Source organism: Natator depressus, chromosome 2 (genome assembly GCF_965152275.1).
Source record: "Natator depressus isolate rNatDep1 chromosome 2, rNatDep2.hap1, whole genome shotgun sequence".
NCBI lineage: Eukaryota > Metazoa > Chordata > Testudines > Cheloniidae > Natator > Natator depressus.
The window spans coordinates 95,717,591-95,731,158 of record NC_134235.1 but is presented as its reverse complement, the minus strand read 5'-3'; positions in this window follow the sequence as shown (position 1 = coordinate 95,731,158).

The following is a 13,568-nucleotide window of genomic DNA, read 5'->3' as shown; positions in this document are numbered from 1 at the left end:
CTGGAGGAGGCCATGCCGTTGCTGCCACCATTATAACTTTTAAGGCACTCACCTGGGGTCTGGGAGACTCGGGTTCACTTCCACCCCCTCTGCCTGATGCAGAGAAAGGATTTGAACTTAGGTCTCCTACCTCCTGTTAAGGTACCCTAATGACTAGGCGACTGAGGTATGTTGGTATAGGTAACTCTTAATCTCTTCTGTCAAAGCTTTTAATTTGTTTAAAATAGTTGAATAGACATTGGACCAGAGAGAGGAAAAGAATGACTTTATAACCTGGTGGTCAAGGTACCCACTTGGAATGTATATATATATATATAAATTATCTCAGTACACCTTCAGTAGGAGCTCCTCCTCCTCCTCCAATGGCTAGGGCATTCATCTGAAAGGTAGGAGATCCACATTAGGCAGAAGGGGGACTTGAAGCCAGGTGTCCCACATCTTAGGTGAGGGCCTGAACTACTTTTCTATTGGTTATGAGGAGAAAAACGAAGATTCAATCCATCCAGGGATGAAAAGATCCCACAGTTTGTCACTTTCACAGGCAAAGAAATGGAGGACAGATCATAGCAACAGCAGTTTCAATGGCCTCCTTCTCAGACTCGTGCATGTGTGAGTTTGGGAGGGAGAGGTTGTGTGACATTTTGTCTGGTGGGGTGACTGAACATGCTTCTTTGCAGAGGGAGTTGCACTGCAAAATATTAGGCTGAAGAGTTTGGGTGCGAGACAGCAAGTAGCTTTGAAATGGAGATGGTTGAGGTGAGGATGACTAGCTGCAGTTGCATGGTAAATGGAGAGATTAGAGGTGCAAGAGAAACAGGAGGCAATTGAGTAAGAGCATATGTAAGAGGAAATTTGACATTGAGAAAGAGTAGAAACTGTGAGAGAACACACCAGGAAACAAACACAGAACATGGAAGGAGGTGCAGCAATAAGAGACCAGTAGCAAGGGAACCATCATTCAACATGATACAAAAATATGAGGGAAAAACAAATTTTTAAAAAAATATGGGAGGAAGAGACCACGATGCGTAGAAGAAAGCAAGGAAGTAGAATAAATGAATTGGGAAAAAGAACAGGAGAAAACAGTAAGGAATCCATAGTAAGTCACATCATTATTTCAGAGAGAATATAATTTCAAAACGTTACAGTAAAATGCACATCAGTGTGATACATGCAAAGTCAGCCAAATTCTGTTTCTGTTAATTTGTGCAATTTCAGTGACACCTACCAATGAAGCTGCATGGGTGTAACTAAGAGCAAAATTTGACCAAATCTTCTGCTAGTCTCTGCAGGCAGCAGTCCTCACACTTTGGGCTCTTTCTCCAGCTTCTTCTTCTCCTTAGATATACTTCATTCATGCTCTTCTGCCCCTCAGCGGACCATTGTATTGGTGTAGCACAGGATTCCTCATGAAATTGATTTAGTCTTTCAATTGGTTGGCTTCCAAATTGTTTATTTACATCTGTTAGGAGATGAAATGTCTCTCCCTCAATCATCTCCTAACTTCAGCACTTTCATCATTCAGTCAAAGGCACAGGAGAGGTGAGGGCTGTGGGCTAATTTATTGCACTGTTCAGGATTGCTTGGCATGTAATCAGTTTTACTGTATTTTATAAAACTGATGATCATCTTTCAAGTGCTTTTTAATTAAAAGAGGAACTTTGATTCAAGATGCGTAAGTCTGGCAGTCAGAATCCATTTTTATTTTAATGGGAGTGTAGTCACAGTTTTATTTAATGTTTTGAAGATTTCAGTGAAAACATGCATTGCATGGGCAACTCATACGCATGCAAAAGAACTCATTTTATACACCAACTAAACTTGGCATCCACCATTTTGTGAACGGCCAGAAACCACAACAACCAACTAGATCACATCAAAGATAACTTTTTAAATTGCTCGGATGATGACAAAAGTCTTCATGCTATATTCCTCAGGAATAGCCAAACGTCATGCTATCAGGACTCATCAGCATTAAAACAGTCACACGGTTTCATCTATGCTTTGAGCTTGTGGAGGAGATAACCATACCCATAATCAGCCTAAATGTCAAGTCATGTAAGGACTAATGGGCAGTATGTATATACCTTGGGGCTCTGACAACATCATTTAATGCATTATATTTTTCTGCCTTGAATGGAATTGTGTTTTTGTCTTGTCAGTTGCTAACTGAGAAAACTCTTGAGGGCTACTGCCAGTAATAGAAAACTTTGTATCATTTTACACAATCCAGAGAAGTTGATACATAGGAAGAAGTATATTGATAGACAATGCTGTGGGTTATGTTTACATTTTGATATGTCAAGGCTATTTCGGTACTACGCAATCTAAGAGCACACTTCTGTTTACACAATAAAGCCTGTCAAATAGTAACATAGGCCAGTTTCTCAAAGGTATGAAAACACAGCAGTTCAATACAAGAGTGTAAAATTTGTGAAAGGTGCCAAATGAACAATGCAATAGGAAAAACAGTTACTTTCTCGTAACTGTTGTTCTTAAAGATGTGTTTCATATATTCATTACACTAGGTATGTGCACCCCTGATGATATCTACGGGGTAGTCACTCTTAGATGACAGACTCTGATGCACTGGGGAAGGAGAATTGGCTTTGTGATTGACACATCCAATACATCGTGAAGAACAGGTTCCAGGTGAGTAACTGTTTTTAATTCAGATGATTGCAAATGTCTATTACACTAGGTGACCCCCAAGCAATTTCCAGTGGAGGTGGGGGTAGGAGTCTCATTGGAAGAGGGAATGCAGAACTGCTGTCCCCACATTGGTGTCTTCCCTTGATGTGGTAGTAATCACATAATGTGGACAATGACACTGCTGCTTCTCTGCAGATGTCTACAACAGGGACGTTTCCCACAAAAATGCTGTAGAGGCTGAGTGCTCTGGCTGAATTCTCAGAGACCTTTTCCAGAGGCACAGCACCCTTGATCTTGTAGCACATGACAATAAAGCTAATGATCCATTTGGCCTATTGGGCTATAACAGCCCTCTCATTTGCTCCAGGTGGGAGACAAACACCTGGGAAGACATCTGAAAAGGCTTTGTTCTTTCCAAAGAAAATGCTCAGCAGACATCCAGAGTATGGAGTTTTGTCCATCTTTGTGAGCATGTGGCTTTGGAAAGAAGACTGCTAAATATATAAATTATATAAATCCAAGAGGGTTTCAGAGTACAGTAGCAGGAACCCACTGAGTCAGTGTTGAGGCAGTCAGCACTACCTTTGGTGAGGAATCCTCAAGAATTTAGCAAGAAATGTTGGCAGAAAGAGCAGCCAACTCCTTTGCAGCCACCTCCTCTCAAACTGCACATCCTGAGTCCCATAGACCAACTTCCATTTATACAGGGAAATCAGTATTTTTTACTTTGATCCTGGTACACCAAAGATATTTATTTTTTAGATACATTTATTTAGGTCATGACTGATCACCAGGCCACGACAAGGAGGTGTTAATGAACTGCCCTGGCCCCACATACACCTACGCAGAGAGTTCTCCAGCTGCAACTAATACCTGGGAAAAAACAAGACATGAAAGGAAGAAGAGGGAGTAAAAGCCATGAATGATGCCCAGATACAGAAAAACTCAGTGGGCATTCCTGGATGCTCAGCACCCCTTTAAAAAAAAATTAAAAAAATCAGGCCCACTACTCAGGTGCTTAAAACAGTATTGCCAAACTCAAACATTCAAAAATCATGAGTCACATCCACCCCTCCCCAAAAAATATCATGAGATATTTTAAAAATAAATAAATATTGGGTTCTTTTTATTTTCCTTCTGATTTTTTAGCCTGGAGGGTTCATATTTTCAAGATTTCTCTGCAATGAGGGCTAGAGAGGTTTTCTCTGCATGAGGGCTAGAAACTTGCACTTAGAAAGTAAGCAGAACTTCTCAAGCAATTACATTACTCCAGGAGCTGGGACTGAAGGAAAAAATCACCACATATCATGAGATACAATATAGAAGTCACAAGGAATTGGCAATATGAATTTCATTAGCCTTCTGTGTTTGAAAATCTTCACCTAAATCTAAAAACATATAGCAAATGAAGCCACAAAAATCCTTCAGTTTGGAAAGGAAATGGGCAGAGAACTGGAGGTAGTGAGTGCTTCCTAATGTTCCTGGTAGCCTGAGGCATTACAAAGAGATCAGAGAGGGTGAGATCCTGTGCACTGTTCAACATGGCAGGCCCACAGGCACAGGAGATCTGGAATATCTTCTAGAGGGTATATGAAGTGGACTGCAAATTGCAAAACAAAGTCATTCAAAAATGTCAAGAATACTTTGATCTACATAAGAATGTCACTTAGTAATAACACATTGTCTTTACAGTGGCTGGCTGGCTGGCTAGACTATTATATCTTAGACCTATGTAATAAAGTGAAGTCATGTGAATTTGAATATTTAACAGAGGGACTAATTAGAGACCAAATCATCTGTGGTATAATTAATAAGCAAGTCAAAGCAAGGTTACGATGGGAAATTACCTTCACTTTGCAAAGCATAATAGATATTTGCAGAGCTAGTGACAACTGTACTTCCCAAACGAAAGTGTTAACAAGAAGCGAAAGAACTGAAGTGCACCTATTAAAAATGCATAAAGACAGAATAAAAGGCTAAACAAACTGCAGAGATCACACTTTTTTGCAAACAAATTTGGATTCAATCCTAACATGACAGAAAAGTGTCCAGCAAAAGAAATACTTTATCTCCTGGTTGAAGTTATCCATGACATGAATCACGGACAAAAAAGGTTGAGGATACCCTTGTGGTACGATACAGGTCAACATTCACTCAAAATAGTCTGTAAAATAAAAGTGGATTGAACCTAAATTCATTTTGGCAGGGTAAATATACATTGCTGTGAGTAAAAATAAACTATTTCTATTTCAGGTTGAATTACTCTAAATGCTCTACAGAAATGTCTTAAAATGAAACAGCATGAGTTCTTTTTGAATATAAGAATTAGCTGTTGTACACTTGTTCTACTTTAGTGTTATATTTTAAATTCTTCCAGGTAGCAAGGCGCTATCATGATTGAAGACACAGTAGGACTTTAGGCCTGATCTTAACTAGTTTAGATTTTTTCCAGAAAAATTCTTTTTCTCAAGTTTTACTTAGTATTTTTAAGGCAACTATAACAAATAGGAAAATCATGGCTATATTACTAAGTAATATTTGACAGAGAAAGGCATTTACCCACAGAAGGGGTCTGTTAACTACTAGAACAGAAATAGCTCAGTGTTAATATAACATATTAAAATACTTAAGTATGGAATGTAGACCACAGTTACCACATTGATTCCTCTGATAGGGTGTTTATAGCACCCACTGACTCAAACGTAGTGTTCCCTTTGAAATATAATGAACAATAATAAGTACCCTTTTGGGTAAGTGGACAACTCCAGGGATATCAGCATACATTGGAAGGCATTTTTGACTGACCTCCATACCTTGAGATGTGAGATGGGTCTTTTATGGCAGGACTGTACCATGTCAGCTGGTATCCACAAAGGGGCAGATATTCCGCTGCTGTGAAATGACATAGCTGCAATGAAGTCACTGGATGTACACCAACTGACAGCATCTCAGGATCTGGCCCAAAATTTCTGGCAGGGAAACAGAATGCTACAACTTTATTCAGAACTGCTTTCTAGAGTCCCAGAAGGCTGATTTTATGAATTATAGTCTTTACCGCATCCGATGAAGTGAGCTGTAGCTCACGAAAGCTCATGCTCAAATAAACTGGTTAGTCTCTAAGGTGCCACAAGTACTCCTTTTCTTTTTTCTTTTTGCGAATACAGACTAACACGGCTGTTACTCTGAAACCTATTTAAAATTAATTACTGATTAAAGCAAAAACAGGAATTATGTACATATTATAAATACAGACTAGGACTGAGTAACTTGTATCTATGTCCACTCATTTCTTTCCCCAACAAGGATATACAACCAAGTGGTGTAGGCCAAATCTTACTGAATGCTTGTAAACCATGTCAGCAAGTTTCGGCAGGGCTTCCATGTTATGTGTATTTGAGAAGTTTTCCTACATTGTCACAGAGTATTGTTGAGGAAAAGAAAAACTGATTTCACTCTGAGTAGCATTCTGTTCCTTTTAGGTAGGAACACCGAAGGGAATCTCTGATAGCTATGAGAGCCGGACAAAACAGATTTTTGGTTTGGTGGCATTCTGAAAAAAATCTGTGCAGATCACATGGAGTATGGCATTTTTCAGAATTTCTGGTGAATTGAAAAAGTCCATTCCAGAGCAAGGATTTCACCCTGGGTCTCCCATTTCCCACATGGGTGCCCTAAGCACTGGGATAAAGGTTATAAGCAAGGGTGGTGGCAGCAGCAGCAGCACCACCACCGTCTCCGGCCATTTGTGTAAGGCCAAAAGAATGTGTGTCAAATTCACGACTAGTTTCAGGTTGACCAAAACTCAGTTTGTTGTCAAAGAAATGATTTTTTTTTCAAAATATTTTGCCCAGTTCAAGTTGCTATCCCTATTGGATTGATGACAAATACATTCTAGAAAAGGATAGATATTGAAAAATCATGTGGGTAAATATTTGGTTCCCAGAAAGTGGCATTTGTGTATATTGGAAAATTAATTATGTATTCATACATACAACTGTTGATAATTACCAAGCTGAAAAATGTCTTAGAAATACAGCAATACATCAATGACAGGAAGCTCTGTGTATTATGGGTAAAATCCTAACCCTTGTGACATCAGTGGGAGTTTTGCCATTGACTTTAATGAAGCCCTGATTTCACCCTACATTTTTATATTACTAGCTTAACAGTATGTGTTAGTTGTCTGGTTGAATATTGCAAGAAGCAATTTTCGGAAAAAAAGTCAATATTTTGACATGAAATGGTTTAGTTTGTGTTAATTTTTTTTGTTCACTTTCAGGGATTATGAATTTCCTGGCTACAATGTCTGTGAAAATAAAGTTTTAAGAAAATAATTATGAATACTCTAATACTAGATATTTTATCTGTGCTAAGACATTTAAGCTCTGATTTTTATAGTTCACATGTGCAATTCAGGGCAAAACTGCAAACCTAATTTGCACATTGAGTTACTATAATTAAACATTCAAATGGGGTAATTGTACATGCAAATTCCCTTGGTCATTTTCATGTACAATTATTAGTTTTTAGCACATCTGTAATTAATGTATGCAGATCAAGTGTGCTTTTATATCCCACTGTGCACACTTATACTTTATGAAAATTAAGTTCCTTGTGACAGTCATTTACACTATTTGTTAAAAACTGAAAAACAGATATAAGACCGATGCAAGATTCAGAATCAGAAAGAATCTAGCCACCCCCAAGTGTGAGTGTTCCTATTGTGTTTATTATAGAGTTTCACTAGAATTGTAACATGTGCAGTAACACAGGGCTCAGTCCTTTCACTGTTCTTATTTAAACACCTATTTGCAACCACTGAGGAATATCCTGAAGTGACATGCTGGGATGTCATTGTAGAAACACTAGAGGGCTGGTGATTTGCATCATCTGTGTCTGAGGTTGAGGTGTCACCCTCGCCATAATCTCAGTCTGGTAAACTTGGGTAGCAGTGCCTGGACAAAGCTCTATGTATCCTCATGTAATACAAACAACCATTTCTCAGATACTTTAGTGAATGAAGAAACAGAACCAAGTAAAAACAGAAATGATGCAAGACAGAAGAGGAAAACACTTTGTGAAATGGTGACCAATGCTACCTCACCCTCTACCGAGTGTATCCATCATTCAACAGTTGAGATAATGCCCCACTTGAGGTTATATTGCATTCCTCGTACATCATGGACACTCAAGTGGCAGGGGTTAAAAAAAAAAAAAAGCACCTTCTTCTTGCTCCAGTTGTCAAGCCAATTCCATCTAGAGCTGGGTGGGTGAATAATGAATTTTTCAGTTCTCTGGCAAATCTGGGGGGAAAAAAGTTTCATTTGGGGTTGAACCAAAACCTTTTTTTTTTTTTTTTTGGTATCAAAAAGTCAAAAACATTTCAAGTCAAACACAATGTGTTTCATTTCAATTTTCAGTGTTTTGACAAAAGCAAAGTCCAAAGCTCTGAAATACCCTCCCAAAGGATATCAGGTAGATTCCAGCCCTCCTCATACTCAAGTTTCAGCATTCATCTCTTTTCTAAAGACCAGGAGCACACAAAAAATGTTACAAGGTGAAAACATACAATTAAACCTACATGTAGGATGGAGAATTAAGTGTCCCATCTGGACACCACCTACTGTTATCAATGATATATGCTATGGTAATATTACACTTCACAAATTCTTAAACAACCACAGGGGGTTGCATGGTGGAGTAGTAAGAAGTTTAGATCTAGATCTTAATCCAACTTGAACTTTCTCAAAGTCTTGGAAAAGAGGGAGCAAAGAAATGTGTTCATTTCTAGGAAACAAATACATTAGGGTTGCTAAGTTAGTAAAATTGGGGGGAGGAGTTATAATATATTTTTATTTTTTATTAATATACCCCACAATATCAAATTCCAGGCAACAGGGTGATCAGTAAGAATGGATAAAATACCCTTTTTTTAACACCTTGCTTAAGCCACCACCGCTATCATCTAGGGTAAAATGCAAACATTTGAAGGCAGTCGCTCATAATTAGGTTTCAGAGTAACAGCCGTGTTAGTCTGTATTCGCAAAAAGAAAAGGAGGACTTGTGGCACCTTAGAGACTAACCAATTTATTTGAGCATGAGCTTTCGTGAGCTACAGCTCACTTCATCGGATGCATACTGTGGAAATTGCAGAAGACATTATATACACAGACACCATGAAACAATACCAGCAGGAGAGTGGGGTGGGAGGAGGTATTGTTTCATGGTGTCTGTGTATATAATGTCTTCTGCAATTTCCACAGTATGCATCCGATGAAGTGAGCTGTAGCTCACGAAAGCTCATGCTCAAATAAATTGGTTAGTCTCTAAGGTGCCACAAGTCCTCCTTTTCTTTTTGCTCATAATTAGGTTTGTCCCTCACTAAGAACTCTATCTATAGGAAGTCTGACCTCTAAAGAAATCAGCCATCTACACTTTACAGTGATGACAGAGAAACATTCATACATGACATTTTATTCTTGCTCCAAGTACTGTAGAGTGCCCCCTTACCTCCCTCTGCCCATTGTGGGACTTGGAACATTCCTAGCAATCACCTGGCCATACCTTACTTATTTATAAAATTTGATAAAGGAGACTTCCATGCCCATTCCAACTTAATTTACAAATAAAAATATCCTCTCAGATGGATGAGTATTAACTATGTTGCAAAAGAAAACTGGACAACCTCAAATAGGAGTTAAATATGTCCAGGGTTATTACAGGTGTTTTCATATCCCTGTACCTCTAAATGCTTCTTTGACTATGAGGGAGTTACTGGGACTGTCAAAGGGAAATCTGTAAGACCAGCTATTGGCATGATCCTATTATTGAAAGGGGACCTCAACATATGACAAAAATGCCAGCCCTCGTGGAAAATAGCACTGGGCAGTAACAAGATATGCATCGGCTTTTAAAGTGCTTTAGATAAAAAAGAATGCTAAATTAAAAAATTCAGATTTTTTATATTGTAGTGGTGAACATTAGAAGGTCAGCATTTGTCAGTGTTACTACGCAACAGGATCTGTGATACCACACTACTTAATATATAGGGCATAAAATGACTTTAATATGTTAACTACTTTGTGTCGATGACTGGCAAATGCTGTCTTTTAATGGTTGCCATTATTTTGTTATTAGCTGCCATCTAGAAATAGTATTTCTAAAGCTACCATTATAGTGAGAAGAAGACAAATGTCAGGTCATCAGTAGATACTCTGGAAGCAAAGAGTCTACTTTGTTATTACTAAGAAACACCACTGACATTCCCTCTCCATTAGCTGTATCATGTACAAAGTTAGATTTTATCAATCTTTATTTCACAAGACAGCTAAAAACATTATGACTTTTAAATAGTAAATACAGTCTCTTTAAACTTATTTGTATAAATGTATGGATAAGGGAGTATCATACTTTTTTCTTTAATCCAAACCATGGTCATATTGCTTACGACAAAGATCAACCAAACTGTTAATCTTCTCTAGATGCAACTATTTAAATCAAAACTCTCCATTTCCAGATCCACGGTGGAGTCTCCTGTCTGTTGCACATCAGATAAGCTTTCACTTTAACTTAAAAAAGACAAAAACAATCACTGTTTAAAAAAAAGAGACTGTAGATAAGATTAAACAGATATATCTTCCAAAAAAACCCCAGCAACAACAAAACGAGAAAATAATATTGCAAATGGTCCAATTTATTATTAATTAAAGAACACAGATTGCTTTAAATATTCTACTGCCAATCAAAGAAGCCAATCAAATTGGTGGGCCTTTACCTTAGGCAAAGACTTGTATTGATTTCTTGTTTAAATAGCCATCTGCCAATACAATTTCTGTATTCAAAATCAATATAACCACACTCACACACACATAGTTTTAATTAAAAAATAAATCAGAGGCATTTGGGATATAAAAATACCAATGAGCTTTATTGAAAATAAAAAATGTATTTACTATATAGTACTTTATATAGTTTATAAAGGGGAAAAACAATATTTAAGTAGTATGCACTGTCACTAACTGGGACTGTTTTTTACGGCATCATTTTTACTTTTATAGTCATAGAAACTGGAGCTGTAAAAGGTGTACTACTGGTAGATCGTTTTGACCAATGCCCTTCCTTTCCAGCACAGAATTTTTCCCTGCAGGATGTTCTTTAGCATTTTGTCTAACTATGTTTTAAATTAATCAACTAATGGAGCTTCTGCCAAATCCCTAGGGAGATTATTCCTTAGTCTAATAGATCTGTTATTTTTTTTGCCTAATTTTTTCCTTAATAATTTCTATTACTAGTAGTTAGACTCCTTTGAAGTATAACTTTTCCACTCCTTCTTTGGGATTTACAACTGGGCATGGACTAGAACACTGAAATTGAGCCATGTGAAATGATTATTCTTAAAGCCTCTACAATCTGCACTGTCAGGATCACCTCACGATTCTGTTTCAGATCTACAAAGCTCTTAGTAGGATACGCTAGGCTATCTCGGGTCTGCCTCTCATCCCCAGACCTGCCAGGAGAAATACAATTACCTGGTACAGTAACTAATATAGCCCAAGTATAAACTTAAAAGAGTCAAAGGTATAATAGAGGATTCAGAGGACCCGATTCAAGAGTCTGGAATACTCTGCCAATGGAAACCAAGAAGAGTTCAACTTATTTTCAGGTCATTTAGCAAGGCTTGTATCTTCCTCCCACAAGCATTCCACAAAGAACAAGGATGTTGATAAACTGGAGAGGGTTCAGAGAAGAGCCACGAGAATGATTAAAGGATTGGAAAAGATGCTTTATAGTGATATGCACAAGCAACTCAATCAATGTAACTTATCAAAGGCAGAGTTAAGGGTGACCTGACCACAGGTTATAAATCCTTACATGGGGAACAAATAATTGATAACAGGCTCTTCAGTCTAGCAGACAAAGGTATAACAAGATCTAGTGGTTGACAGCTGAAGCTAGACAAATTCAGACTGTAAATAAAGTGTACATTTTTAACAGTGAAGATAATTAATAACTGGAACAAAGTACCAATGGTTGTGGTAAATTCTCCATCACTGGCAATTTTTAAATCAAGATTGATTTTTTTTTTTTAAAAGTTATTCTCTAGTTTAACAGGAATTATTTCAGGGACATTCTATGGCCTGTATTATGCAGGAGGTCAGACTAGATGATCACAATGGTTCCTTCTGGCCTTAGAATCTATTGAAAAAAACAGAACAAAAGAGAACTCAGCCACACATTGAAAGGTAGAAAGCCTTCAGTAAATGCTAACGGAAGAGGTGCTTTAGAAATGCTATTGGAATATGCAGCATTTCTTCTATTGCAAAGGAAATCCTGGCAATTCCTTAGCAAATTATCTTTATTCATGACCAGCGCACGCTGAGTTACATAACCAGCTGCGATGGGGGAAGATTATTTCCCAGGCCCAGCTAGCCATTGTAGGTGATTTGCGGCTCTAATCTCTTTTTACTTCTCATCCTACATGCACTGTTCCTTCTTGGTAGCCCTCTGGAAGACAGGAGAAGAGAGGGAGAAGATGCCCACTCAAGATATATAATGATAAAGATGCCTCCAAAGTGAAAAGCCACACTTTTTGTCCAACTTTATATGACAGCCCAGCTCTCCATAGTTACTGAAATTGAGGAAGTCATTTTTATTGGCTGTTTTTAAAAAAAATATTAATGAGAGAACTGTGTCTTTAGCATAATGTATAGGCATTTAAAAATGTTTCAGCACTCCTGTCTTAGAGTGCTTTACATGCTCTTTAATTTGCCTGTATGATTAGCCTTTTTTAAGCCTTTTACTGACCACCTCTTGAAAGCACTCAAGCTCAGACTGCATCTTCTATTTTTCTCAATACAAAAGTCAAAAGTCATATAACTCAGCTGTGAGCCATAATTTTTTAAATTTGGGTTTTTCAAAAACTACTTAGCTTCCTGTTGGTTTAATCCCAGAATGGTATGGACATGATTTTTCTCCTCAGTGAAACTACACTTTTTGCTGTAACAACCAGACAAATTTATCAAAGAACTACTCCTATAGCAGACAAACCCACAGTAGCATAGCTCATGTCCTAGTTTAGTAAGATTGTTTGTCTTGTGAAATGATAAGAGAGAAGGAAATGAAGAGAAGAATATGAATTAGTATGGGTTAGTATGCAATGAACTAATACCAAAGCTGGATTGAACAATTACAATAACTAGCCATAATTAATGATAAAAAAGACTTGCAAAAAGCGCTGGAGCTGAAGGCTTTTCTAAGTAACTAATCTCATTGTAGGCATATGTAGCCCAAAGGAGAATGATTCTTCAAAGAGTAAATGTCTTTTCCACCCTGTTACCAGGAAAGTAAGGCAGGAAGAAAGATCCCCATCTGCAAGTGGGAGGAGTTTTATATAAAATATCAGTGAGGACATGTCATAAATATAAAGGGAAGGGTAAACACCTTTAAATGCCTCCTGGCCAGAGGAAAAATCCTTTCACCTGTAAAGGGTTAAGAAGCTAGGATAACCTTGCTGGCACCTGACCAAAATGACCAATGAGGAGGTAAGACACTTTCAAAGCTGGAGAGGGGGAGAAACAAAGGTTCTCTCTGTCTTTGTGTTGTTTTTGCCAGGACCAGAGCAGGAATGCAGGTTAGAACTCCTGTAAAGGGCTAATAAGCAATCTAGTTAGATATGCGTTAGATTCTGTTTTGTTTAAATGGCTTATAAAATAAGTTGTGCTGAATGGAATGTATATTCCTGCTTTTATGTCTTTTTGTAACTTAAGGTTTTGCCTAGAGGGATTCTCTATGTTTTGAATCTGATTACCCTGTAAGGTATTTACCATCCTGATTTTACAGAGGTGATTCTTTACTTTTTCTTCGAATAAAATTCTTCTTTTAAGAACCTGATTGCTTTTTCATTGTTCTTAAGATCC